The sequence below is a fragment of the Protopterus annectens genome, chromosome 1.part0 (assembly GCF_019279795.1).
Source record: "Protopterus annectens isolate FY-2018-M chromosome 1.part0, PAN1.0, whole genome shotgun sequence".
Lineage (NCBI taxonomy): Eukaryota > Metazoa > Chordata > Ceratodontiformes > Protopteridae > Protopterus > Protopterus annectens.
In genome coordinates this window covers 661,932,312-661,957,110 of record NC_056725.1, presented here as the reverse complement: position 1 = coordinate 661,957,110, position 24,799 = coordinate 661,932,312, and the positions used below count along the sequence as shown (strand labels likewise).

Here is a 24,799-nt window from a genome sequence, read left to right as displayed (position 1 = left end):
TTCATCTTCAGTTATTCATTACGGCCCACCCGCCTTCCCCCTCCGAAGGTTTCTGGTGGATCTCATTTGTCCTTTTTTCCAATTGTGTTAGGTCATGTCTGACCAGAGGTAGCCTTGGCTTCATTTTTCCAACTTGCAAACTAGATCTGAGGTAACAGGGAGAAGGGCATGATGGGTAAAATCTTAGCTTGAGAGATTTGTGGCTGATGCAAGCTTGAAAATAAGGCCAGTTCGGTTACGAGGTCGGCACCGAATCCCAAGAGTAATGAATAAACGAAGATGAAACAACTCAGATGGAATGTTATGGTAAGACATAACTTCTTTTCTGTGCCCTCCTGGATGACAAAAGTCATATTAAAGAAATAGTGATAGAGACAGCCCATAGAGCACTCCGTAAATCTCAAAATACTGACAACACTAGGCAAATTTGTGCCAGTTGCTAAATTATTACCATGTTCAGAAAGTAATGGATGCAGCCAAATCCAAGAGATCGATCATGTGGAATGGCTGTAAAATCAGATGTGCACAAGATCTTCCACTTCAAATAAAACTTACAAGTCAAATGCTGTCTCTTTGGTGTGCTTTCCTGATTCATAAAAACATCAGATTCCAAGTGAAATACCCTAATACGTTGAGCTTCCAATATAAAGAACATAAATACAGTACCAACTCACCTAGTGAAGCCAAAACAGCTTTTATAAGAGCCTTTAATGAACTGTCACAGTTGACCTAAATGTGTTGACTCATGGCATGCTCTAATACAGTCTCTTCAGCAACTTGCAGTTCTTTTGGTTGTTATGGCACTTTTGAGTTGGATTGAAAGAGCCACGGTGGTGCAGCAGTAGCGTTGTTGTCTCACAGCAAGAGGTTCTCCCATTCGATTCTTGGCTGGATCACCTTCTGTGTGGAGTCTGCATGTCCTCCCTGCAGTCAAGTGGCATTCGAAAGAGATGCGCAGAATGGGCGTGCCTTCGTTGAAGGTTGGGCATCGAGCTGGTACCTCAACACCCGTAAAAAATCTACTGCCAATCATTAGCGGACCGGAGTTCCGCTGTGTCGACCCCTAACCGGGAAAAGCCGAAAGAAGAAAAACAACACTATAAATATTGAAAGAAAAATTAACAAGCTTGACAGAGAGAAAATAAACAACAGCAGATATCTGGGTGCCTGAGGTGCTTTACTCCTGTCTTGAAATTCTAATGTCATCCAGAAATACAGGGATTTCCCATTAAGAAGCTGCAAAAGGAAAAAGGGGAGGGCTGCAGTGCACAAGTTTATTTTCCCTTCAGGACTGAATTGGCAGCAACACCACCTTCCTTGTTTACTTCCTCCTTCCTTAAGACTCAGCATTCATAAGGAAGGTGGTCACTGGTAAACTTGTTGATTGGAGTTCTGAATTAAATCAAACACAGAATGGCCATTCTGATCAGCTGTTGAGTTGTGGTGAAACAAGAGCCTTTTTTTCTTCCTCCAGGTTCAGTACATACTGCATTTTTATTTAGACCTACAGCTTACCATTGCAGTGCCTTGCTTGGTCATACTGCATAGGCTAATCCTGCCTTGCCTGTCACTATCGGAAATTCTATGAACTGTTTATACAAATAACTGAAATGCTCTTCCGTAAGATTTAAATGGAGTCAGGCACAGTGTTAATTTTCATAGTCTATCCCTCTTATGTCTGTACAGGCAATGTTTTGGAGATAAGAGCATCGAACACATATATTATATTCATTTTTTGAACAGCTGTATACTAACATAATCTTAGGCATTAGTCAGCCAAATAGAAGTAATTGGTAGCAGATAACCTAATGCATTCAGGCTGTTTAGACATTGATACATTAAAATATGGAAAATAATGTTGGTTCAAGTATGGTTATACACAATTTTACTGCTATTCCCAGAGTCCTTAAGGGTCTTGATAATCTGATGAATGCTTCTTTAAGCATAATTTGTGTGTGGCACTCAACCTAAAATATCTGCATTAAACTGTTCTTTCATGTTTAATACTCATGATTCTTGTGAGATGATTTTGATATTGCACTATGTTTTACTATGCCAGGCTTGTTAACAGTTATAATTGGAGGGATGATGTAGAGGTTTGTGCTGATAGTTACTATCACATCATGTGATTTGACCTTTGTGTACATTATTGTTGTATTATTCACAGTTGAAACTTGATCTTCTCGTTTTGGTTATAATATGTATGAAGATAATTTCTACTGTTAAAAGAACTGAAAGTTTTCAGTGTTATTCTCCCCTTAGATCAATTGTTTGTAGGGGTAGGCTTGGGGATGGTTTTGGAGATTGATAATGCTACGTTGACAGATACGGGCATGTCTCTACTACAGATTACTTAATACTTTCTAAAGAAAGAGTTAAAATCCAAATAGATTATTATGTTACCTAAGTTTATTGTGAACAAATAATGTGGTCTGTAGATTCTTGGAATGTTAGAGGCCTTCAGGAAACTAAGAGAAAAACTGCTTATGCGCTTAATATTGATGTCTGATGCTAATGTCATTTTTGTCCAAGAAACACATTTAATGAATGGTGACTGAGATAGCGACAGGAAGAAGAAATGGATAAATTCAATAATAGCTTTGGGCAGTTGTACTCAAAAGCCGTGGCTGTTATAATCAAAGCCTTTTTTAAAGAGCATATTTTAGACTTCGGTCGGGATGAAGAGGGTAGATGGTACTACATTATCTGTCTAAAAGCCCCTCTCACTAGACCCTTTTTATTTCTGAACCTATATGGCCCCTATACTAAACAACAAGATTTTATTAAAGAGATATGCAACCTCTTAAAAAGATTACCAGAACATGAATATATATTGGGAGGAGACTGGAATTTGGCGCAAGACCCTACAATAGACAGAATAAATAATAAAAACCCTCGAGACCTTCAACCTGTTTTAGCATTAGAGGACCTTGTTACAGAGTTTTCACTAATAGAGCCCTACAAACTCAAATAGGACACTGAATCCTAAGGTAAGTTACACATATTACTCACCTTGCTACAAATCATGGTCTAGAATAGACTTATCTCATATTCCTTTTTAAAATTAGAGCTTAATTATAGTACTGAACCTAGATTTCTCTCGGATCATTGTAGAATAACCCTCAAAATAAACTGGTCAAAAATTAACTAAAATAACTTTAATTTTGTATAGTCCCTAAACCCTGACCTTTTGTTAAAACAAGACATCAGACAGGAAATACATAGTAAAATTAACTAAAATAACTTTAAATGTTTTGTATGGTCCTTAAACCCTGACCTTTTGTTAAAACAAGACATCAGACAGGAAATAGCTGTCTTGATGACTTAGAGAATAACTTTCTAGACATCACTATACCCTTTGATATAAGATGGGCTACAATGAAAGTGAGGATAAGAGGCATTTTAATTCACAAAGCATCCTATTACAAAAAAATAATCAAGGGTAAAGAGACTAAACTACATTCTGAAACTAAAGAAATTGAGCAAAAACTCCAACATAACTTTAATCTAGAACTGGAAAATAATCTGCTGAAATTACAAAAAGATTTATATATGGTGCATAGTCAAAAGTATTCTTTTACAGAAATGAAACTTCTCACTAGATATGCAGACCTGACAGAAAAACCATCCAAATTATGAGCAAAACTAATAAATGCATACCAGTCGGCTCCCAATATAACCAAAATAACATAACAACAAAACAGCAAATACAAATCAGGAAATAGTGGATATCTTTGTAGAAATGTATATAAAACTATATGGACCCCAGAAACAATCCTCACTGTAAAAGTTTTCTTAACAATATAACATTTCCAACAACTGAAAATTATCAAGTTGACCTGCTAAAAGCACCCCTCTCAATTGAAGAAATTACAAATGTAATTAAGAAGCTAAAGTTAAATAAATCTCCTGAGTCTGATGGGTTCACCTCTAATTTTTACAAAACCTTTGCATCCAAACTCTCACCCATTTTCCTGAAATTATATAATTTTATTACGAAAAGGAGCTTCACTGACATCTACATTAATAACTTTGACTGTCTTCATTCCAAAACCTAATTTTGATAATAAGAACTACATGAACTACAGGCCAGTTGCTCTTATAAATATAGATACAAAAATTCTGACTACAATTTTGGCCAATAGACTCAAAACAATACTATCCAGCATTATATTATCTGAGCAATCTCGTTTCATGATGGGCAGACAAACATGGGACAGTACTCTCACTCTAGATGCAGCTATTCAACTACTAAGGAAAGATAAACACCCCAGATATGCCCTCATCTTGGACACAACCAAAGCATTTGATACACTTAGATTTTCTGTACTTGGCAGTGTCATATTACAATATCCCTAAAGAGTTCATTGAACTAATTAAAACACTTTACAAGTCCTCCACCACAACACTTTTCTTGATCAAATGCAAAGTCTAACCCAATAAAAACAATTAATGGTACTAGACAAGGCTGCCCTCTATCACCCTATCGCTTTATCCTCTATAGTGAACCCTTATTTCTATATATAAAACAAAGAACATTCCACCATATTCCAGAGATTCTGCATAATAACCTAACCTTAGCAGCATACGCAGATGACATTAACATATACTTTCAGCTACCAAATACGGACCTGAACAAAATTGTAAATGCTATCCTCTACAGTGAACCCTTATTTCTATATATAAAACAAAGAACATTCCACCATATTCCAGAGATTCTACATAACAACCTAACCTTAGCAGCATACGCAGATGACATTAACATATACTTTCAGCTACCAAATACAGACCTGAACAAAACTGTAAATGCTATTGAGAATTTTTCTAAAGTGTCAAATTATGAAATCAACACCTTGAAATCCTTCATATTCCCACTTAACCCCCTGGGTCATAATGGGTCCCCTACAGATGATTGAAATTCCAAAAGGCAGACTTTCATATGGCCGAGACCATATGATCGACTTTTGAAAGTCCGACCGTTCTGAACAGAGATCTCCATACAATGCGGAACAGGAAGATTTCCTTTTTCCACACTGTAATTCAGTCTTGGAGTTGGTATATTTAAATAGCAGGGGGTGGGAGGGGCTTGCCCCCCATGGGTGGTGCAGGGGGGTTTGCCCCTCTGCTAACAACGTGTTGGTAATTTTTTTGTGTTGTGTTCCTGTTTTTTAACAGGTGTTTAAACTTCCAAAAGTCGATCATATGGTCTCGGCCATATGAAAGTCGACCTTTTGGAATTTCGATCATCTGTAGGGGACCCGTCATAATATAGCTTATTTTCCACATACTTCCATTAAACAAGCTACTCACTTAAGGGGTAAATTTTGAGCATAATCATAAATCAGATATGCAAATTAACCTTCTAAAAATGGACGGCTGTAAAGCTAGATCTGCAGAGATGGGAAAATGAATTTCCCACTATTATCTAAAATTGCAATAGTTAAAATGAATATTATTCCAAAACTTTGGTACCAGCTCAGCGCCGCTGATATTACAATTTGTAAATCATTTTTCAAAAAAGTAAATAAGGACCTATCCAAATTTATTTGATATCTGAAAACAACCAGAATTAGTTATACAAAATTAGTACTACCAACCGATATAGGAGGCATGGAGTTGCTGGATTTTGAATTGTACTATAAAGTAATATGTTCCAACAGAATTATCCAGATTGCTGAATATAACCCACTGAGCAATAATTGGTTCCCACTGTGGGTTAAATTATGGCACAGTCACATTAAAGAATACAGACTTAACCCCAAAGCCCTCCCCTTCATGGACATTTCAAACTTAAAAAAATTTAAAGTACATAACTTACTTAATCATAAAATTCTCATGTTCCAAGAACTTTTAAATTTCTGTGCCTTTCACATATTCTAAAGCTATTACTGTGTTACACTTGAAACTGTTACATCTTAAGTCCAACTAAAATGTGTGATTAAAAGATGAATTAATTAGTCCCATACTTGTGTTATGAATGGTTATAAATAAAAGTTTTATAAAAATTTAAAAAATGACTTTTGTTTCAGTTTCATTCTATTTATAACCATTCATGACACAAGTATGGGACTAATTAATTCATCTTTTAATCATAAGTTTTAGTTGTATTTAAGATGTAACAGTTTCAACTGTGACACAGTCATCAAGGGGTTAATTAATCTTCTATCTCAGTGTTGCTTAGCTACCTGCCTCTCTTTGCTTACCCAACCAGAGTGTTTTTTATATGTATATAAATGGTTGTCTTACATTTTAATGGTGTCTGATGAAGTTAACACTTGTTTAACGAAAGCACTCAAGTTTTATTTGTTTTTCTTGTGGATTTTTATCATTAAATACACCTTTGGTTTACCATCACCTGAGTGATTTGTGCCTGTGAAACTCTGCCTGCATTTTTATTTATTTAGTTTGTTGCGCTGTTTCTGTTTTTGTTGCGTTTGTTCATGGCTTCTGGCAGCATGGAGTTATCTGGCACACCAACAGCTAACAAAGAGCATGATGGAAACAACTCGGAGACTGGACAGCTTACTGCTCTCATTCTACAACTAACCCAGAGGATGGATCGTCTGTATGAATATGTGGGACTAAATAGTACCACTTCTGCTCTTGCACACTCAAATCAGCATGGGGAGGCTAGCGAGCATGCTACTAACTTTCTAAATACACCTTTATGCCTCATTTCCGATTCACAGCAAAGGGAATTGAGGCAGGAAGGCACAACGCATCTGCTCATGTCAGGAATGAGTTTTTCTGACAACAGGAACCTTCAGAATGCTGTAGGAAGAAATGGACTAACAGAAACACTCAACAAGGACATTCCTCAGTTGGAGGAGTGGTTGCGGAATGGGGTTTCGTTTAACAGAAGCATCAAACACAATAGCCCTTCCTTGGAAGGTAAGCTAACAGATTTTGATGTTAAATTGTCATGATGCAAGAAACTTCAACTGGAAAATGCCTACCTAAGGGAATGCACTAGACTAAATGTGGTTCCCAAAGGTTTAAGGGTCTGGCCCTTTCCTACTGGTTTACAGCATAGCTGCTTTATACACTGAATTAGTTAACTTATTTGATAAATGTGTGCTCGACCTTTTAGAGCTTTTAATTAAATGTAACCGTGAACTGGAACTGTTATTCAAAGACCTTGCAATTCTAGACTCTGCCATTCATGAGGATCATGAGTATAGCAACATGAGATTTGAATATTTCAGGATTTACACTAGCATTGACCAGCACATAACAAAACTGAAAGATGGTAAGCTGAACAAGCTGGACAGGGATGTTCAGGACTATGCTAATGGTTTGGCCTACCCTAAATCTTCTGGTTCATTCAAAACATTTAAAGCCCCACGAGAGGAAAGTAACAAGCAATTATCACACCCTCCTGAAGTAACTGGCAATGATGAATGTAGATTTGAAGAGACTGACGATGTGATTTTAAACTATGATGCTGAATTCCCAAAACTCGGGAGAAGCAAAAGAATTAGGAACAAAAGCCATTACAACAATAGGCAGCAACCATAGGGCAGCTGCCAACCACAGGTTTTTCAGGGGGCCAGGCCAAAGAACAGGAACTGGAGAGCTTAGCATCGCCACCATTGCCTTCTGGTCACCATGTTAATGACTCCTTCATTAATGTAAGCATTCCAACACCACTGGACTCTGTTCAAGAAGCAGGTACCTATACAGTGGTTTTTAGCCACCAAAAAGACTTTTCAGTACACAATTATTCTACATTATGTATAAGTGAAACTACAGCTGGCTTATTGTCTAACGGAATGTCTTTTGTACCTGGTAATGTTGTAGACACTATGTTGGATCTGAGACTTTATTTAAGAAAGTTGAATTTGACCTTACTACATGGTACTACCTCTCAGACTGATGTCAGTGAAGGCAGCATTTTTAAGATCAGTTCTTCTTACAACCCCCCTTTGCACCTGAAACTAGCAATGTATGAAAAAGTTTGTGAACTAGATCTGTATAGTCTAAATAAGAACAAATACAGGCCAGCTCAAACACTTCACAACATGAACCAAAGTGAACATGATTGTTTATTGGAACTGCAAGAACATGACGTCAGGGTTATGAAACCTGACAAGGGGGAGGGGTTGTAATCATGGATTCTTCAACATGCAATGACAAAATGTTGGCTATGTTAGACACAAAATTACATGGAATTTAATGAATTAAATGCAGCATATAGAAAAATCTACAGCCAACACACGGACATATTTCTAGAAAGAAGAATTCACCTTTCCTTACATAATTATCTTAACATCATTAGCTGAAGGATACCAGTGTTCTTTGGTATTCCCAAGATCCGCAAGAGCCTCTCAGATCCAACTATGAGGCCCTTAGTGGATGGAAGACACTCGATTACCACTGCTTGTGCCCAATTTTTAGACCATGAGCTGAAGAAAATATTGTGTAATGAAAGCCAAATTTGTAAAGACTCCTGGGCTTTTTTAGAACAAGTGAACAAAACCAAGTATGACGCAAGTGACATCATAGTCACTATAGATGTAAAAGACCTGTACATGGTCATCCCACAAGAAATTGGTTTTGAGTGAGTGGGTGACCTACTGTTATATAAAGTTAACCAGGAGAAAATTAATCTAATTTTGGAAATATTAGAAACTGTTTTAAAAAGCAACTATTTCTCGTTTAATGGCAGATACTTTTTGCAGACCATAGGAGTGGCAATGGGTTCAGCGTGTGGTGGGGCATTCACAAACATGGTAATGGCATATTGGGAAAGAAATTATGTATTTCAGTCTCAGTACTATTCTGGGGCAGCCGCAGTGGTGCAGTGGTTAGCGTTGCCACCTCACAGCAAGAGGTTCTCCAGTTCAATTCTCGGCTGGGGTGCCTTCTGTGTAGAGTTTGCATGTCCTCCCTGTGGTCGCGTGGGTTTCCTCTGGGTGCTCCAGTTTCCTCCCACATCCCAAAGGCATGCAGTAGATAGAGTGGACACTCTAAATTGGCCCTAGGTGTGATTGTGTGCATGTGTGTGTGCCTTCTGTGGAAGGTTGGGCGCCGGGCTGGCAACTCGACACCGTAAAGCTCCACTGCCAATCATGAGTGGACAGATATCCGCTGTGGCGACCCCTACCCGGGAAAAGCTGAAAGAAGAAGAAGTCTCAGTACTATTCTAAGGTCAAACTGTATTATAGATATCAAAATGATATCAGTTTAATATGGAATGAGTCACGGTTTGATTTGGAAGAGTTTTTGAGATACCTTAACACTACCACTACATTCCTGCAGTTCACTTGAGTGATTAACTTGGATCATATGAATTACCTTGATGTCCACTTATACAAAGACACACATAATGAAAAGTATGCTACTAGGATCCACAGGAAAGAGACCTACTCAAACTTGTTCCTGCATTACACTAGCTCCCACCCCAAGCATCAAAAGAGGTCAGTAGTTAAAGGGCAATTAGTTCGAGTAGCCCATACGATCTCCAGAGAAGAAGATTTTCTTTTAGAATGCGACAACTTAAAAACTATGTTCTTGAGGAGGGAGTACCCAGCAGACTTGCTTAATGAGCTTATGCAGGAAGTGGTAGGTAAAAGAAGAGTAGGGCATTTTAAGCCCATAGTTGGGGAAGCACACTAGTCAACAGCCCCTCTAGAGTTGAAGAGGGGAGACCTGAGTTGGAAAAAAGTACTTTTTGTGGATCTATGGTGCTTACATTCAATGCCGACTCATACCACTTGATATCCATGTTTTGTAAGGACTGGGCCATTTTAATGGATGACTTGGACATCAGGGCACAAATAGGAGAAAGACCTATAGTTAGATACAGAAAGGGCTCAAACTTAAAAGACCTTCTTAGGACAGGTTCTAACTACACTAGAACAGGACATGTAGGGATGTACAAATGTGAGTCTTGTAACTGGTGCCACAAGGTGCAGGCAGCCAATTTACAGTGAATGGTATAGACCATTATGTAAAACGTAAATATAACTGTCATTCCAAGGCAGTGGTCTACATGGCCACATGTGACCATTGCCTAGCATTTTATGTAGGCAAAACAGAAAGGAAATTTAATGCCAGAATTTATGAACACAACTATGCCATAAGAAAGAATAATATTAACAATGCATTAGTGAGGCATATTCAAGACAACATTGGCTACAATTTCACATTTATGACAATAGACCATGTAGGCATCAGTGACAAAAAGCCTTGGGGACTTCAGTTAGAGTTAAAGGAGTTATGGTGGCAAATCTTACTACAGGCAGATAGATGGCCAGGGATAAATGACAGAATGTCCATCTCTCCTGTATTGAAATTAAAAGCCCTAGAAAGGAACAAAATATCTTAAAATATTGAAGCACAAGCACTTTTGTATGTATTTTGCTTTGGGAAATATTTTAGCATTGTATGAATATTTGATATGAGTTTTTAAAAATGACTTTGTTTTTAGTTTCATTCTATTTATAACCATTCATGACACAAGTATGGGACTAATTAATTCAATCACGAGTTTTAGTTGTATTTAAGATGTGACAGTTTCAACTGTAACACAGTCATCAAGGGGTTAATTAATGTTCTATCTCAGTGTTGCTTAGCTAGCTGCCTCTCTTTGCTTACTCAATCAGAGTGTTTTTTTATATCTATATAAATGGTTGTCTTACATTTTAATGGTGTCTGATGAAGTTAACACTTGTTTGACGAAAGCGCTCACGTTTTATTTGTTTTTCTCTTGGATTTTTATCATTAAATACACCTCTGGTTTACCATCATCTTAGGGCATGTTGTCAATGTGGTAATTTCCCAGAATAGTGCATTTTCCCAAGGGTATAATAAAGCATTCTTTGCTTTTAAGTTTTACTCCATGGCGCTGACGCCAGTTTATTTTTTCGGGGTGTAAGCCTTCTACAGAATGGGAATTCTATGACTGATCATAACTCTGTCATCCACAAACATTCCCAGCCAGAGATCAGTGTTGTTGCAGATACCAAACAGAAGAGGTCCCAGTACTGAGACCTGTGGGACTCCAGCTGTGAGTTGCCTTTTCTTGAGATAGTTTCCCCTATACTGAATTCTTGAATCCCTTCTATGAGCCAGCTAGCAATCCAGTGGGTGACATAGGCCCGAGTGCAGTATTGTCCAAAGCTTTGACCAACTCCAGGTAGGAGGTATGCATCATCTTGCCTTCATCTATTGCTTTGGTGACCTTGAAGAAGTGCAGCAGGTTGTATAAGCAAAACCTACCTTTGACAAAGCCAAACTGGGATGGTTCCTGTGTTTGGATGTTCCCTGTGTCCTTGTTGATTACTTCCATGAAGTGCTGTTGTTGAGCAGTGTCGAGTATAAAACCAAACAAACCAATTCCCAAATCATTCACTGCGTAGGTAACGCTTTGCACCTGGATAAGTATAGGTCTTGTTTGCAGGATGATCTATTTCTGCTGTATCGGTGGTCAGTCACAAAAGGTTAATTTTAAATTATTGCATGTTTTTTATGTGCCTACATATACAGAAGAAGCTCTTGGAAAGCCGTGATCCATTTCTCATAAATGTCTGATACACTGTACCCTTAACACCACATTGCCTACTCTAGCACACATTTGCTCTGTCCTCTGCCCCCTTATAAAGTCAGATGCTTGAAGTTCAACCTGAGTATAGGTAAAGAAATGTGCTTTTTTTTTTTTTAAATAACAGCCATGCTGGTAACAGCTGCAATTACTGACAGTACCGCAGTATGATGAAAGGAATAAATAAAACAGCAGCTCAAAGGAAACATGATCACTGATCAGAAACTGTAACCAGGAATCTTCTATACAGAGAAAATGGCACAGAAGAGGGGAAAGGGCAGGTGCAAAAATCAGATGACAAGAAATACATAAAACAGGAGCGAGCTAATGAGGGAGGGTAAAGTAAAAACCAAACAGTTTGTAGATGGCAGGAAACTGGACATACTTCTCTACCTCTCATAGCAAGAAGTCTGCACAAAGCCAAAACAGTGGTGGTACAAAGGCCAAACATTAAGGACAGATTTTAAATACTGCTGTTACAAACATTTAGTATTGATAGAATAAAAAGCTGTGCATTTTCTGAAGTCTCTGAATTCTGCAACTCAAATGCCTTGCATTATTAAGGACTTCAATCAGTGATTTGTCAGAAAGCCACGTGTTTTCTGAGAAACAACCCTAAAATATGAGTAAATAATTTGGGCAATCAAAGTCTGGACAGATGACAGATATGAAGTTGGGTAGAATAGGTGTGTTTTGTGCCCTTAGTTTCAGGCAGTGTGTGTTCTTTTTCTTACTTACATTTAAAAAAAGCACTACCTGCTAAAACTAATGAAGTCACAACATAAACAGTAAATGTCACTGTTTTCTGATGTCATTTTGGCCTGAGATTGCGATAAGTGTTACAATTAGCAACCCTAATTCAACATATAAGCAGTAACTACAAAAGCCACAGCAAGGAATGCACTCAGTTGTTGTTGTATTTTGGCTTTTCCCGGTTAGGGGTCGCCACAGCGGAACTCCGGTCTGCTAATGATTGGCAGTAGATTTTTACATGCCTAGTTGCCGGCCCTGATGCACAACCTTCAACAAAGGTACGCCCATTCATGCATGTCTCCACACCGAAGACGTTCTAGCTGAGAATCGAACAGGACGTCTTACTGTGAGGCGACAACGCTACCGCAGCACCACCACTGCAGTATGGAAACTGATTTATAAGAAACGTTTCTTTATATTTAATAGCATGTACAAGATGTCCTTTAGGGAACATAATCTGTGACCACTTTTTAATTTGACACAGCTCAGTAAACAGAGATTCCCCCCATTATACTTTGTAAAAACAGATTACTGGTATGAGTAAAAAGATAAGGTACTACTTTTAAACAAAAAATATCTACAAAAATACACTTTTGTTAAAAGCATTCATAAAAAGAAGGAATTTCTAATGGCAATAAATTCCCACTCTAAAGATAGTTTAAGATTCTGGAAACTAGAGACCCATAAGTCTCACTAGTATTATATGTAAAGCCATGGAGAGAATTATGGAGAGGATCAATAGAGATGTAGTAATCTTCCAGACATTGGACTCATCCTAGTTTGTTTTTGTCAAGGGCAGATCATGCCTACTCAGCCTGGTTGACTTCTTTGAGAAGGTCACCAAAGCAATAGATGAGGGCAAAATCATTCCCACTGCCTACCTTCAGCTGGCCAAGGCATTTGATACAATACCCCACTTGGGCATTGGTGACAAACCCAAGAGGTTAGGGACAAACCCATATGTCACCCAGTGGATAGGCAACTGGTTCACAGACAGGACACAGGAAGTTATAATTCCAGAGTCAATCTCTACAAAGAGGCCATTCACAAGTAGAGTCCCTCATGGATTGATCCTTGAACCACTCATTTTTGGCATTTACTTCTTAGAAGTCAAGGGCAATGTCGGTGGTCTTTGGATGACTAAAATTGCAGATAATTGCAAATTAGGAGCTGTCACTGAATCTCACACTGACCCAAATGTTCTCCAGGAGGAGCTAACACAGACAAACAACTGGTGTAGCCATGGACTAAAACTAAATGCAAAGAAATGCATAATACTGTTCTTTGGCAAGTCATCCATCCCTGGTAACTATCATATTCACAACACACCCCTCAGAACTGACAAAGTAGTGAGGGACTTATGGACATACATAGATAGTAATCTAGTCTTTCAGCATCAGGTGTCTACAGTGATGAGGAAATCCATTCTATGTTGTGCAACTTATGAACAAAGGTATGGCATCTAAGTCCCAAGAAGTCATTGTTCTACTGTATTCGGCATTAATCAGAACTGTCATTGAGTGCATTGACCCCTTTGGTATGTACCTAACCAGGCATATCCAACAACTGGAATGGCCACAGAGGTTCCTCACTAAAAGAATACAGAGCACAAGTAAAATGTCCTCTGCAAACCACCTCGAGGCCCTATCCATGTATTCTGTCTCCTACAAGCTTTTGAGGGGAGATCTATGCCTGGCATACAGGACATTGTCAGACCCCATTCTGATGGACCTCCTGCATATCCCAAAACAAATAGCACCAGAATTATCCATTCCAAAGACTTAAACTATACCTTACCTGTGATATACATAGGACCTGCTGGAGAGTTAGGTAAGTATCTCAGGGACTACCCCATCTATTGAACATGGTCCCCATCCATGTGAAGCAGAGTTCCTCCATAACCCAATTCAAGTGCATCTTGGTACAATTGAATGGTAAACCACAAATTCATTCCCTGGTTTGGCACCCATGTCTCTAATGGACACAGGTAACTGTAAATGGTTCATGTCCCAGGCTCATGCTTACACTTATCAAAGGTATCAGAGCTTGTCCGAGATTTGGCATGCATGGCTATGCATAAAAAGACCCTTGTGGTTGTTAGCCTAGTAAACACCTATGAACCTAAAAGAGAGAATTGACATTTGATGGGTGAGGAGGTCCTCCACCTGCACATCATGTCTGACACCACCACTGGATGGTATGTCGTTTCCCTATAATGCCCACCATGCCAAAAACTGTTGCTTACATATAGAGATACAAAGCACATCTTTCAAAACCCACCAACTATTATAATGTACAGAAATATGACACTACACTTGTATCTGTATAAAATAAACAATCACTGGTACTCATCTAGTTGTCTTGTATTACATATTAAATGCTACCTGCTCTACCAGATGTTTTCCACACAATCAACACCCCATCTACTCATAGCATCATACCTATACATCAGCCACAGACACCAGAATCCACTCAGATGACCGTTCGGGTTACATGGACATGAGCTGAAATGCAGCAGTTAGAATACCACTAGTAAGTTGTCTTGCTATACATGACCTGTGCTACTTTTTGATAAGCGATGCCAAAAATGTTATGGCAGTGAAGTCATGTTTGATATGGTACTTGGAAAGAAATGTGCAGTCATAATGATGTGATAAACTAATATGTGAAGTAATACTGCTGTATACAGACAAGTAATGTATAACGTGATGTTTTACAAAATGCCATTCCACAGTTCACTGCTTTTATACAATTTGATGTCTATTTAAATTAACAAAACATAGCAAGGAACAATGTACCGTTTTAAAATTTAGATGAATAATTGTTCTGAGCAGAGCCGTACGAATGCAACAGATTTACACTGCATCTCACACACACACACACACACACACACACACACACACACACACACACACACACACACACACATACATATGCACTAAATTTAGCTACCATGGAAGAATGGCCTAATTAACCATGCCAAGTAATGCACATTATCTGGTGTGAAGTTCATCATGCCAGAAATAAATTATGCAGCACAGTATCTCCTACTGGTTAAACTCCTTCATTTGTCCATGACTACAACAATATAATTTTCAATGACTGAGCATATTAATCTCTCTAGCAGAAGAGAAATTAGTAGTTTGATTTTTTTTCTGTGTTGATTGGGTTGCTTCCACTAGACTAGTAGCTTATTTGCAAAGGAGATGTGAGGTGACATTTAGATGACTATGAGGAATTTGGCCATGGCACCAGGGGACTTCCTCTCCTCATTTCCTGGCAACACAGAGAAACTGGTGGTGGAAACTGCTGGAGTACAGAATCAGAAAGAATCTTATTTCTCAATACAAAACTGCATAAAATTATAGTCTGTTACCTGTTAATGCTGATAAGGCAACTGCTGGTGTAGAAATGACTTCTCCATTGTCTCTGAATTTGTGTCACTAACTAGTCAGACTCAAGTAACCCATTTGAATGGTGGACATTGAGATGACACTGCATATCTTAGTATGATTTCCGAGGGTGAAACAAGTGATACAACTGCACTTTCTTGGTCTGATACTGTAGAAGTGTGCTTTCTACAAAGTGATGAGGAAGAGCTTTCCACTACTTGGGGGAATGATACTTGATTAGTAGGCAATGAGGCATGTTCAGGAATATTAATTTTTATAAAAAATGAGGAAGTAAAAATGCTGGGTGTAATTACTGAAGTACTGGGAAGGCTACTAATAAGTGATCACAGAAGATAAATGTGCATAAGAGTAAAAAATTATGCATATACTAAACAGGACAGAAAAATTTGTTGTGAAATATTACAACCATACAATCTAGTGAATATGGCCATAGTATTGCTTTGGAAAGTTAATTATAAATTGTAGAAAAGAAAAAAATTAAGAATGTGAAGATTTTATCAGAACTGATAATGTGAATGTTTAAAGGTAGGCAAGACTATAGAATTGATGTACAAAAGGTACTTTTCAGGCAAACCGATTACATAATATGCTCTATAAAGACTTGAAGGAAATGTAAGGTATGGTAGAAATGGCTGATTTCTCCAATCATATAGCAGATTGGGGAAGGATACATGAGGATAGCTAAATTATAAGGTATAAAAAGTTTAACGAGAGATGTCAGAAATGAAAACATTAAAAAGTCAGTCAAATGATCATTCCAGAAACTGTGAGACAATTATATAACAACTGGACGTATTGGATTGTATATAATCAAAAATATTAAAAAAAAAATGTAGAAACAGAAAAGAAAGATTCAATGAAAAATACAAAGTTTATGAAAAATGAGATGGAAATTCATAAAAGTATACATTAAAATATAATGAAAGATGTAGAAAATGTAACAAAAAATAAGAAATAATGGGAGAAAAAAGAATGATGAGTAAATAAAATATCTGAGAAAGTAAATTATTATACTAAAGAAAGGAATACACTAGATGAACTAGAGAAAGTTATAAAGGAAAGTAACAATACAATCACTCCAGGATTGGATGGTTTAGGATATGATTATTATAAAGAAATGAATGCAAAGGATAAAATAAATTTAGTAAAAATATAGAAAGGGACTGCGGTGGTGGTGCTGTGGTAGCATTGTCGCCTCACAGTAAGACATTGTCCTGTTCGATTCTCAGCTAGAGCGTCTTCTGTGTGGAGACATGCGTGAATGGGCGTACCTTCATTGAAGGTTGTGCGTCAGGGCTGGCAACTCGGCATGTAAAAATCTACTGCCAATCATTAGTGGAACGGAGTTCCGCTGTGGCGACCCCTAACTGGGAAAAGCCAAAAGACACAACAACAACAACATTCAATGAATTGAAAAAGGAATATATTTTAGAAGATATATGTGGTAGAGTCATTTTTGTAAGGAAACAATAATCGAAAAAAAAAAAAAAATTGGAAGCAGATCACACTAGGAGAGAGCAATTATAAAAATGTTAAGAAAATACTACAACATAGACTCAAGGTACTGGAACAAGTAGTAAGGGAAAGGACTACATGGAATAAAAGGAAAAGTGACAGAACTGTTTAATATTAAGTCGTAGCAGAGATGATTTTGAGAGAGAATAAAGGCAAGTGTAGTAGGATATGATGTAGTAAAAGTATTCAATCGGGTGAGCCATGAAACATTATGCATAATACTAAAAGCTTATGGCATGGGAGAGAAAATTATTTGGATGAAAAATCATGCTCTGAAAAAGAATGGGTACATCTTATGATAAATGGATGAATTGGTAACAAAATGTACAGTACGAGAGGATGGAATCAAGGCCAACCACACTGACTACACATTTGACTAAAATTAATAATTAAAAGATCAATAACAAAGGGTCATAAACATAGCTCTCAACTGCACAGATTTTGGCAGACTTTTCAGATTTCTGCCTCAAATATTTGGTCTATTCCTTATAAAATCTGTGGTTTTCTGGCAAATCATGGATGACTGAAGGCATTAAATACTGACCAAATGAAGACCAATATATTTCACATTCAGAATTCATCTCCGGCATAACTGCATGCTAAAACAAATCCTGTTTTTCAGCAGCATTCTGAATTTATAAGAGCAGTAATAATAATATGAATTGATAAGAATAAGTATGACAGTCAGTGGATACTGATAACTGGGATGAAACATTGTTTATGGCAGTTCGAGTAATGTGGAAAAGGTGAACCGAATTAATTTATAGTAAGAAAAATGAGCATGAGGATATTTTAGCTAAATATGACGATTGTGGAAAAAGGCTAGGGGGCATAAAAGATATTGAAATGAGTAACTATTATGAGTGTTGGAAATATTAAGTTGGATGATTATGTTCTTATTCTGCACATCTGAATAAATATTTAAGATCAAAGTGTAAAGAAGTTGATATGAAGGAAACCGTAAATAGACCACCCCCTACTCTCTGCCCACTAGGACTTGGAGGGGTGCTGCTGCCAGAGGAGTGCCAGGATGGAAGTTGAAAGGAGAGATGCATGCACCATAAGGAGAGTGAATTATCAATCAAAACAAAAATCAATCCAGCGGATAAGTGAACTCTGGAAAAGTGAATGCCTAAAATAACTACAGCTTATGCATGAGCACAATGAGTAGAGATGAAACCAAGCTCTGATAAAAAAATATGCTTTAATGATATCTTTTTTTTTATCAGAGCTTTGAAATTAGGAAAGTATACAATAAAAATGTCTGGACATGGGGGGTGAGATTTCGGTACCAATGGACATAAATGAAGGGAAGACGCAACATATCCCTAATGTAATAACGGAATGGAAAAAGCCAACATAATATGGAGGTCAGTTGAAAGCCTTTTCTTCTTGTGAGGATGAAAGGCATTTATTATAGTATTGTGAAATAAGAAGATGCAGTCTATGTCCGGAGATGGGATGTACTATTAGAAATTACAAATCAAAGTATAGAAAGTGCAATGAATCAGGACAATTTTGATTTGATTGGCCTATGTTAGAAAGAGAAACATATTCAGAAGTGAGACAGTCTGATGAGAAAATGTTAGAGCAACTGGGGAGACCACTGGTAAAAAAATGTAATCTGAATGAAGATAAAATAAATGACATAAATGAAAAAGGGTATGCTACAAATCCAAGAAGAGAATAGATATGAATCACTGGAAGTGATGGAGATTCAGGAACAGGAGCAGAACAGGAACAAAGATGGAAAAATAATTGGAGAAAGAGCATGTTGGAGGAAAATAAAAATAAAAGTAAAGACTGGAAGTAGGAAAGCAGCAGAAGCATAGCATTCAATAAAAAATCAGAGGGCTGATAGTAATTTAATTGTGCAATGAGGTAAATATGGAAGTTATATGTTGGATACAGGGGGTGTGATGAAGTAAAAAAAAAGATGTAACAAGCTTTCCCCATAATGCATCATTTCCATAGTTATTAGGAAATTAAACGTATATTAATATAGATAAGAAATACCAAAATCAAAGGGTTGTATGTTATAATAATATTAATAACAAGGTAAGTAGTTTGACTGACCTGAAAAAAGGTGACAGTTGTGTACGAGTATTTTCAACTTTATGCATATATTAATGTAACAAAGGGAAAAATATTTGAAGAGTTTAAAAAATTGTTCTGGGGAATATATGTATAATTATGGTGGGGAAAATTTAACTGTAATTTAAGAAAAAGGAGAATCACACAAGACATTAAGATAACAAATTAATTTAAAAACAGGTATGAAAATCAGAGACAGTCATTTGCCTATCCGAGGCCAGAATTCACCAGGTCATATTCACAGGCTGGGCACTGTACAGTAAGTACCAGTACAACTCATTCATAGTCCATGTGTATGTAAATGACCCCAGATGTACCTCCCTGCACCCTGTGAAGGCAGACATGATGGTGCTCTCGGACTGCATATCTGGTTTGTGTATGCCTAGCATTTAGCAGCATTCTACCTTCTCTAAAGGTTATGGAACAATATGAACGAAAATAATTGACTAATAATTCTCTTAGATTCTGGTGTCATTTGAAGGGGCCACAATATTTGTCAGCCTGGAAGGATATGGTTAGCAGACCAGGAATGATCTGCACCAATTCCCTCTGGGCTTTTGAATATTGGCTAAAACTTTGTTCAACCCAGAGTGCTATACTATCTGCCTATACCACTCCATGCATCTGTTCATCCCTGTTTAAATCTGACCACAGATTGGTTAACTTTGTTGGCATGCTTAATGGTGCCAGCCCTTCACCAAATGCAACCATGTATGAGGACTTTTCCAGTGCAATTTTACTTCAGCTTGTAGAAGACCTCTTACAAACCCCCAGCCATCCTCCAAAGGTGTCGTCATTGGCAGGGCTGTGACAATCTCCTCTAATTTTTACCAGCATCAAAACAGCTGCATCGAATGGTCGTTTCCAGACCACCATGAAGAACATGTTTTAACATAGCAAGGCAACTCCACCAATGGAGAGCAAATAAAGTAATTTCTTAACTACAAATATGGAGCAATCATATTGGCTCCTTTAGACAGGTGCAGTATTTCGTCCAAAATGACCTTTGGATGACATTGAATTTTTTTACAGGGTGCCTGTAATGACTGACCATTAAACTGGCTAATGGTAGGAACCCACTGCTGTTTAGAAATTGTCTTGGCAAAACATGGAATAACTGGTTTGCTAACTGCTCTTTCTTTGCTTGGCAAACAAGCTGTTTTCAAACTACTATGTAGTACGCAGCCTCACATGGTCATGTCAAAGCCAGGGTTTACATAATAACCTGCCTGTTGTTGTGTCCAGAACATTTTCATGAAAGTAGTTGTATAGTTCATTTTATTTCAAAGGCTATACTATTAAAGAGAGTATGTCAATTGCAGTAAAGCACTGACAATTTCATAAGACCATGGACAGAGGTACAGAAAAGACTTAGACTCTGCACACCTGGTGTGCATCTATAAAGTAGCTATTGTTACCACAAAAAACATAGTGAGCAGATCTAACAAGCAGGAACCAATTTCTGTGGAAAGACACCATTTTACACAATGTGTGAGAAACCATTATTAGACATGCACCAGAATGCCTAGTAGGTGGTCACATTCCACAGGCGTGGCACTGTTCAAAATTCTGTGTAGCAGTTATACCCTCCTAACAGTGTTTATAGTGCAAGCCATTGTGTAGTGTGCTTCCTTTCACCTGTGCAAATGATGATGGCTGGTACCTTCACACATTTTAACTTGTGTTACCATGTATTAATGTCTGATGCACAGTGTGAGAGTGCATTACATTATGCAGCTGTAACAAAGTTGATGGCAAAGGAGTATGTGTAATGCGATAAATCTTGTTGGTATTCAGAAGTATTGTGGAGGGTCTACACAAATTTTAGCAAAGAGCACAGTGCTGTGAAGTATGCTTTTGGATCTGTGGCTGCATTGTTTAGGCGAACTTTGAGTAAAATGTTCAGTATTCCAAAAGGATACACCTGCACGTTCTGGTACCGTGACTTGTACAAAGGTAGACAGTAACATTACAAAGGAAAAATTGACATTCTGTACTCATGACACTTTAAATAAAAGTTCAGTCCTGTGCGCTTACTCCCTGACATGACAAGTTCAGTTAGTATAACTGGAATGGCATGCTGCAATCCTCAATTCACTGAAGGTTGTAACCCTCCTAAGTGGCGTTTCATGCAAACTGCACACATTTATTTCTTAGTTTTTGGAGAGAAAGTAGCATAAGTTGTAATTCGAAAATATGAAGGACTCTGGCTGAGTAGTTTGTTGCACATTAACAACTTAATAGATGAGGAGTTTAACATTATAATTTTTAAAGTCCTAAATAAATAAGAATTTACCTTATATGCCTTCAGTCAGGAACAACACTTCAGGATGTGCAAACAGAAATTTGTATTTTACAGCGGGGGAGTTGGTAAATCAGTCTCTCTGAAGAGAGAAAAACTACATCTTTTATACACTTTTCTTATCAAACCATTCATGCAAATCTTGATATTTACAGTGTCTGCAACAATCAAAGACTTTGCAAGTGTTCTCATCCCTCATGATTTTCGCCTCGGACTTCACATGAACACTGTCCTACACATAACCCACCTGCTTTCAACGGGTCTTGTTTTCTGACCTTGGATGTCTGAAATCGTCACTAGCAACAATGCACTCCTAACCGAGACGAGTCAGGCTAACAAATTCCTTTTACAATAACTAACATGCCTCTACTCCAATAACATTTACTTTTTCCTTAATACATATTAAAAGAATGCAGTTGAGACACAGCAGTAACTCCAGCTTATAAAGCTGTATTTTTCCACAGCCCTACATGCAGTTACATTTGCTTTTTAAGAATTAGTTTGTAGCATCGTTAATGAAACAGAAATTAATGTACATTGTAGATAAGTTGAACCTATTACATAACAGTTTCCTCCCTTTGACACTATCAATGTCATACCATACATGTAATTATATTGTTATTTTTCTTAACTTGATTAAAAAAAGCTTCAGCATCATAATAATCATCGTGGGTGAAAATAGAGCTGTCATTGATTGGTATGTGCAGTGGCATTTCATGTGCAGATGAGGTTAAACATCTTGTTATTACAACCTTCAAAATAGAAAATTCCAAAATGATCACAAATGTAATAAAAAAGTACAATGACAATACCCTGGATTATACAAGTTCTCATGGTTACCAATAATACTGCCCAGCCATCCAAAACGTGTCCATTGTTTTCATGTGCTGTCCAAATCTTTGGCCCTTTTCTGTATGAAATTTGCCAGTTTTTCCTTTTCATTATGATAGTGACTAATACATGAACAGCAGTGACTCCCTATGAGGGCACATGACCCCCCTTTTGCAGCCAGCATTATATCAAGTGCCATTCGATTATGTAACACCACAGTTTGCATTTCAGTCATTTCTTGAGTAGCCATCCTGATGTTATCCAAAGTTTTTGTCGGCCACCCCCTGTAGATTATGAGCAAGCGTAATGATTTCAAGCATTGTCCTTTGCACTCCATACCCAGGATTAAAATTTGAAAATAATTCTTCTGCCCAGTGAATTGCTCACTTATTTCTCAGTCCACCTGGTGTTGGGTTTTCGAAAAGTTGAATAGCAGGAATAATATAGCCTACAAAGCAACATCCAGACCAGTTTGTAGGTAAACAGGGGTAGGCACGATCACCACAGATGTAGTAATAGTCACTTATCATGAGCATGCCATGCCCCCAGTCATATCTTTTTAAGTGCAAAGAGTCTAACACACTTTCATGCCTGGTGTCATTATATTTGCTTTTCCCTACTGGTACAGTCCCATTTCTGGCATAACATGTGTCTTCATGATGTGTGGTTGCAAGTTGAAGAGACATAACGTTTGAAAAATCAGTTACATTACGCCAGGTTAGACTGATGCTATTGAGGACCTTTTCAGATGACACTTGTGATGCAGGGATGGAAATCATAGGAAGCCATGCCTTAGAATGATGAGATATATGTGAATATATCCAGAAGTTTCTTTTGTTTACATTTTTGGCATATTGCCAAAGGACTGGCAAGAAACTGTTGTCTCTGAACCAGTGTACGGAAGGAAACAGCAGCAGAAACAAAGCAAGGGTACGTGTTGTCACTGGATTCATCATGCACTGCTACTGAAGTTGACTTCCTCACTGGGCAGATGATTTATCTATTGCACCTGGAGTGGATCCACATTGATAGTCTTGCAGAGCGAACAGCAGTCAAGGTTTTCAGCAGGACCTGGAAAGGACCTTTCCTCCTCAGGCTGAGAATGTTCTTTCTCTAGAAAATTTTTACATAAACCCAGTCACCTAGTTGTCGCTGATAACACGGCAGGTCAGGAGGCTTCGGTAATGCTGCTCTTACTGTTCATTGATATTGCTGCAAAATATGAATCAAGTTCTTACAATATGAACTCATGACATCATCTGACAAGGTTAAATCGGCATTTCTCACTTGAGTGGTAGCTGAAAGGGCCATGGTTCTCCCCATTAATATTTCATATGGACTCAACTTCCTGGTGGCGTTTAATGAGGCCCTCGTACTCCTTAGGTAGAGGAGGCTGCGGGCCACTTTAAGTGCATTTCAGCAGAAATTTTCGAAATGTTATTCTTAATGGTTCTCTTTACCCTTTCCACTAATCCAGATGACTTTGGATGGTTGGTGCATTGAAGACTCAACTTAGTATTAAAAACTTTGTACAATCCCTTAAGTAAAGAATTATTAAAATGTGTTTTCTGGTCACTATTGATAGTACATGGTATACCGAATCTCGGTATAAAATCATACAGAAGTTTTTTTTAACTTCTGTGACTACATCAGCTTTGTGACATGGGTAAGTTTCCACCCATGCTTTGAACATACACACCACCAACAAAATAAATTGTAAATTATTAGTCCTAGGCATCTGAATGAAGTACAGCTGCATGTTAACAAATGGTCCCCAGGGTGGTGCTAAACATGCAGCCTTACTGCTGGCATTTTTACTTAGATTATACTTGTGACATATAGCACAATTGTTTACATACTGAAGTATCAAAGAGGAGACATGAGGGGCATACCGACTTTGGGTAATTTGATTAAATAAAGATGCCTTAGGGGCCAGTCAATAATATACCCTTACCAGGTAAGGTAGCAAAGCGGCAGGCAGTTAGCCATCCGGATGTCGCCATATGCCCTCAGAGGATTTTCTGCATCCATCCTTGAGCCACCTCAGAACTTCTCCCTGTGATGCATCAGCTTGAAAGGCTGACAACTTTTCAAAATCAAACACATCATAACTTTTGTAGTTTGTTATTGTTAACATACACAGATTTTTGCAACAATCTACCACTACTTGTTTAGCAGCTTGTTCTGCTAAATTGCTATCCTTGGTTACAACATTCAGACCTTTTTGATGTGCACAACATTTGATTACAGACAGACTCTTTGGTAGCAAAAGTGCATCTAACAATGATTTTGTGTACCCTGGATTTTTAATTTGATTTCCTGAAGAGGTCAAAAACCCTCTCTCTT

The 24,799-nt window shown here is 37.8% G+C and overlaps 1 protein-coding gene across 1 annotated transcript in view; it reads left to right on the top strand.

Annotated features, from left to right (window-relative positions):
- The window catches only part of LOC122793974 (F-box only protein 27-like), a 612,799-nt gene that overhangs the window by 16,198 nt on the left and 571,802 nt on the right, over positions 1 to 24,799 (top strand). The gene's annotated exons all lie outside the window — the stretch shown is intronic.